The sequence below is a fragment of the Bidens hawaiensis genome, unplaced genomic scaffold (assembly GCF_021521415.1).
Source record: "Bidens hawaiensis isolate Kalapana, Puna unplaced genomic scaffold, B.hawaiensis_p1.1 tig00037261_1, whole genome shotgun sequence".
NCBI lineage: Eukaryota > Viridiplantae > Streptophyta > Magnoliopsida > Asterales > Asteraceae > Bidens > Bidens hawaiensis.
In genome coordinates this window covers 114,521-120,520 of record NW_027496504.1, presented here as the reverse complement: position 1 = coordinate 120,520, position 6,000 = coordinate 114,521, and positions in this window count along the sequence as shown.

Sequence of the window (6,000 nt, the reverse complement as noted above, 5' to 3'; positions counted from 1 at the left end):
TCTTTTTTTTTAATAAAAAGGTATTTTTAGGGTAAGTTTGGTATAATGTAATGAAATATACAAGGTAATGAAATCGACGAGTGAGTGAAATGGATAAATGATTAAACTAAGGGTATGATTGACAAAACTAGCTGGTGGCTAGAAGCTGGTAGCTATAGTTTTTTAGATATATATAGGTGTTTGGCAGAGTAGATGAAATTTTAATAAAATGTATAAAATGACCAAAATGAGCATAATTAAAAAGTATAATATTAATTGTACATATCTTGGAGGTTATTTAAGTTTTTATAAATACTAAAAGCCTGTAACTTTTCTAAACACTACTATTAGGAGCTTCAAGCTTTAAGTTTTTTCTCATAACCTAAAAGTTTCAAGCTCCTTCAACCAAACAAAGTTTTTTATTAAGTAGGAGTCTTTTCTTAAAAACTTAAACTAGAAGCTCTTAAAAGCTTCATGCCAAGCATAGCCATCATTATCATTATATTGTTTTGTCTGGTTAACCTATTAAAAGAGAATAAATCATAATTTTGTATTGATTGGGAGAAGGAAAGAATAAAGAAATGAAATACAAATGGCAACAATACCCATGCCTCAAAATATAAAAAGAGTTAACAAAATAATAAAAAGTAGTAATGGCGACGTTGTTGGTGATGGCGACACACGTGGTGATCAAGTGGTGTTGGTTTTTCGACAATGGTGGTGTTAGTAGCGGCGGTGGCGACGATGGTGGTGGTGGTCATGTAGTGGTATTGGCGTAGGTGGCAGCGACGATGGTGTCGATCATATGGTTGTGGCGTGGCAGTGGTCTTGGTATTGAAAAAACAAGAAGTTCACAAAAGCTTCGTGGTCTAAAACCGAAGCGCAAAAGCGCACAAGTTTTCGTATGTTAGGCACAAGGTTTTTTATATATCATTGGTTTTTAGCATTCTCAACACAAAATTTAGCTATAAATAAGCTTAATATATAAAGTACAAAAATTACATACATGTACAACCAAAAAAGTATGCGTTATAGCAGTGTGAAGCATAAAAATGACCCATGTACAAAAGGCATGCGCCCCATGTGTGTTTTTTGCCATAAAGTTGCGCTTGAATTGTGTTTTTTGGATGTTGGTTGCCTTGTCTCGCTTTGCACTTTGGTGTGCTTAAAGCGCGTTATTTAAAACCAAGGCGGTGGTAACAATGGTGGTGTGGCGACATGGCGGTGGTGATATGGAGGGAGTTGTGGAGATGGTGATAGTGGTGTGGTGATTGCGGCAATGATGGCCAGGAGCCCGGGAGATGGTGGTGGTGGCCTTGTATAGAAATAAAGGTGAAAGAGTGAATGGGTAAAATTAAAAGTAAGGAAGTGTGGATTAATGGTTTTAATGTATTTAGAGAGAATGAAATTTGTTATGTAATAGGAGATTATATTCAATTGACCAATCTAACTTCCTCTTTTTCCGTCCTCATAATAGGGATGAGCAAAAATCGGTACGGTACCGAACCGGTTCGGTATCGAACCGGTACCGAAATCGGTACCGATTTGGTACTGTCGGTATCGAATCAGTACCAAGGTTTTGAGTTTTCGAGACCGGTACGGTACCGGTATTTCCCGAATTTTACCTTAAATACCGATACCGTCCCTGTACCGAACCGAATATTTCGGTACCGGTACCAAGATTTGACGATTTTCAGGATCGGTATTTTCGGTACCGGTACCGGTACGGTACCAAGCTTATCCTTACCTCATAATGATCTATTCCAAACTATCTATCATTTCTAGTTTTCTATATACAAAACACTACTTTAGTTTCCTTAGACTAGCTTTAAAAATGTTTCACTTTTTAAATAAAGATATACCTCGAAAGGCTTAAACCCAATATCTATTATCATGTAAATGCGCATTGTCATGTAATACTCATAGCATATAGAGAAACCCAATCAAGAAGTACAAGATGTTTCTTCATTTAAACTATGAAGATATATCGGTATTGATTGAAATTTTATAATATTCTAATCTTTTATATTTTATGGGAGAACCTTAAAACGAAGCTCATTTTTTAATCAATCACATGCCAAATTGAGAAGAAGGATCGGTGAATCTTCGAGTAGTATTTGATCAATCACATGCCTACTTGATGGTTGGAGATGGATCGAGGACTCTTCGGGTATTTTTTCGGTCCAAAATTTAATAAGCAGGATCACAGATCATTTATGTGGGGATGAATCTCCCTTTTTCACCTAGGAGTCCTTGATTCCAATTAAAGGTAACTGCTTTATTTGGAGACTGTTGCAAAATAAAATTCCAGTCACAAAATTCTAATTGTGAGAGGGTTTAATTTGGTTCACTTCGACTGTACATGTTTTTCTCGAGTGCCTGAGAGAAAAAGAGGTTTGGAAGGCGATCTTTCTATGGTGCTATTGGGATTTAACGGGTTTGGATTCATTCGAGCACCTTTTGGAGGTGGCGAATGAGCTAGGTGACAAAGTGGGTGGGTGCATCTTGCATTCGATTATTTTCTTCTCAGTATGGTTTATTTGGAAATAGAGAAATGCGAAAAGATTCAACAAGGGACACTCTCTACAGAGTTCACCGTGGATGAGATCAAGACAAACCTTTTTGGATGGCTAAAGTATCAATCTACTTAAACGGATATTGTATGGTTTATTTGGGTTATGAAGAGGTAGGTCCCAGCAGAGCCCAGTTGGACCCGCAAGACTCACCTTGAAGAGGGACGTCTGCGCAAAGACCAACTGGTCCCGCAGGACCCACCATGCTCAGAGAGATGAAGACCTTACGCGCAGAACGCCAGCTGTTCCCGCAGGAAAAGCCTCCCAATGGTGAAGTACCCCGCCTGTTCCCGCAGCTGCGGATACAAGCCATCAGGGAAGGCTACCCGCACTAATAGTAAGGCTACACGCACAATGCACTAACTCTCAATAATTCAGTAATGTCACCTGAAGAAGGAATGAGCAAGGCGGGAATACTCCCGCCCAAATGAGCCAGTCCGTACGCTTCTGGAGGATCTTTTGTACTATACCTGCCAAGGTATGGACAAAATATACAAGATCTGACCAAAGCAGCCCATCACAGGGTAACAGCTCACTGACAACAGTACGAGGAGGAGCACGCTCTAGTACAAAATGTCACTATCAGCCGCTGCCTACTCACCAACCCTCATCGTGGCACGTACATAGCCTGCAGTTGGTGGAAAAGGAATAGTACACAGCCGGCCATGTCACTATCAGCCGCTGCCTACCCACCAACCACCAGCACGGCACGTGCGTAGCCCACAGTTGGTAGAAAAGGAATATTATACAGCTGGCTGTACCTGCTTGGAAACCTACCTTCGGCTATAAATACTCCAACACCTTGGAACGGTATCATCATCTTATATCATCACATATCTTCTCTAGCTATTCCTCTTAATATACATTTATATTCAGAGCAATCTAGTCTGATTCTCACGCCGGATGGTGGTCACAAGGAGGTACCCCCCCCTTCTCAGTGTACCTCCTTGTGACGAGCTCACGGTGTCTGTTTTGCAGGTCATCAGAAGAATAACCATCTTTGCCGGACCTAACCCTCGTGGGAAACATCTACTTAACCCTAAGATTATCCTTAATCTGCCGGGGTCACTTAGTGTTTATTCATTGGCTCCATCCGTGCATAAAAGCTAGAACTAATTTTCTCAGTTTTTTCAAAACCTCTGGAAAGATGGTTAAGGTTACTCCGATGCCAAGGCCAACGAGTGACCAAGAAACTCCGGTAACCACAACCTCAGCTACTGGGGGGAACACCGGCGAGTACACAATTTTTACGAACACTACCCCGGTTACCCAAGCCGGGGAAAGTGCAGTAAACAATCCTTCACAGGGATTCACCGATACCCAGTTGGAGAGACAACAGACGAGGCTCCCCCGCCAAACACTTGATCAAGTTAAAGCGTGGGCGGAAGCACGTCAGAAAGAATTCCAAGCTGAGTTGGATGAACGTTTACGTTCACTCCAACAGGCTAATGACGAGTTCGGAAACACTCGACAACAGCTCAACATGAGCAATGAGTGCGAGTACTTGGATGATGATTGGGAGGAGTCCGACAGTGACGCAAACCCTCGTCATAGGGCGAAAGGGAAGCGCAAGGAAACGGACTTCCAACCAAGAAGGAATTTTGGAGAAACCTTCAAACCAAGGAACGCGGGGGGAAACCCACGTGACTTCTCCAAAACCTTTAGACCAACTGTTGCAAATGCGGTAACGTCCAAGTTTGCAAGGGACATTGCGGAAGCAATCGCCCCGAAGAGTGCCAAACAGATGTCCAACATCGGCACTTATGATGGTATATCCGACCCAGATGATCACTTGAACAGATTCATAGCGGGGGCAACCGTCAGCAACTGGACGGAACCCACGTGGTGTTATATGTTCCAGATGACGCTGGTTGGAGCGGCCAGGGCGTGGTTTGATCGTTTACCGGTCCACCACATCTATGATTGGGCGGACTTCCAACACAAGTTCAGCCATCATTTCAGCCAACAGAGGAAATATACTGAAGAGCAGTGGACGATCCTCAACTGCGTTAGAGAATAGGATGAATCTTTACTAGACTTCATCACTCGCTTCAACTCGAAAAAGCTGAGTCTGGGCACCATAAGCGAAAATCTTGTTCGCAGCCGCTTTCATCCAGGGCGCCGAATACCCAGAGCTTATCCGCACGTTGACGGGTAAAGACGGCATGCCATCCACATGGGATGCCATCATGACGGCGGCCAAGCGCTTTGCCGAAACGGAGAAGCAACTGGGTAGGGATCTTCCCCAGAGTACAAACCTCTACACGCAGAGGACTAGAGAAAACAACGTCCGGACCGCCCGGCAAAACAAAAAGAGGAAGCTAGGTATTTGGCAGTCAAGGGTAAACTTTGACACCTCATCCAACTCTCGCCCTCTAGTAGGCGGAAAAGATAACACGCACCCATCAAGCCGAAACCCCCGGTGGACGCCACTCACCAAAAGCGTCACGGAGATATTTGCCACTGAAAAACTCCCATGGCCAAAAGCTCCAATGGTCCGGCAGCGACATAACGCGGATCAGAGCAAATTCTGTGACTTCCACGGGACAAAGGGTCACACCACTGAGGAGTGTATATCCTTGAGGGATATTGTTGAAACATTCGTCAAGGATGGAAAACTTACACACCTTGTGGCATCAATCAAGAATGGAGGGAAGAATGAAAACCGATACAAAAGCAACGGACGAAAGCCCGTTGACATCAGCATCCACATGGTTCATAGTAACGTCAGAGGAAGAAAAAGACGAACGACAGAACCATGCGCGTGGAAGGAAGCTGAGGTGCGCTTCCCGCGAGTGCCAGGAGGACCCAGCAAAGAAGGCCCTATCGTCATCAAAAGCCAGCTGGGGCACTACATCACTTCCCGCACTCTTGCTGACAACGGCGCCTCGTCAACGGTTATGTACAGGCAGTTTTTCGACAAGCTAGACGACGAAGACAAGGAACGCCTGGAAACGGTCTACGCCTCGATGGAAGGGTTCGACGGCAGCACAAACACCCCCTGGGTATCCTATCTTTCCCCGTCATTCTCACAGACGGGAAACACTCCCGCACAGAAGACGTGGACTTTGTCGTAATGAGGAAGCCACACCACACATACGACATTCTCTTCGGGAGAGACGGGATGGCAAGATTCAATGCCGTGGTATATTCAGTCCACGGCATGATGGGATGGCCAACAGCTAAGGGTGTAGCAATGATCACCGGTATTCCCCAGGTATGCATCGCATCTGTCTCATCAAAACCCAAACCAAAGATGGCTAAACCAACCATCACCGAACCAGAAGAATGGGCCTTCAATGGCAAATACCCTGACCAGGCTTTTACCATTGGCCCAACAGTCACTGATCCTACGCGTACCTTACTCAAACGCTTACTACAGAAAAACGCTGACATCTTCGCGTGGACACCAGCTGACATGACTAGTGTACCTCGAAGTAAGGCAGAG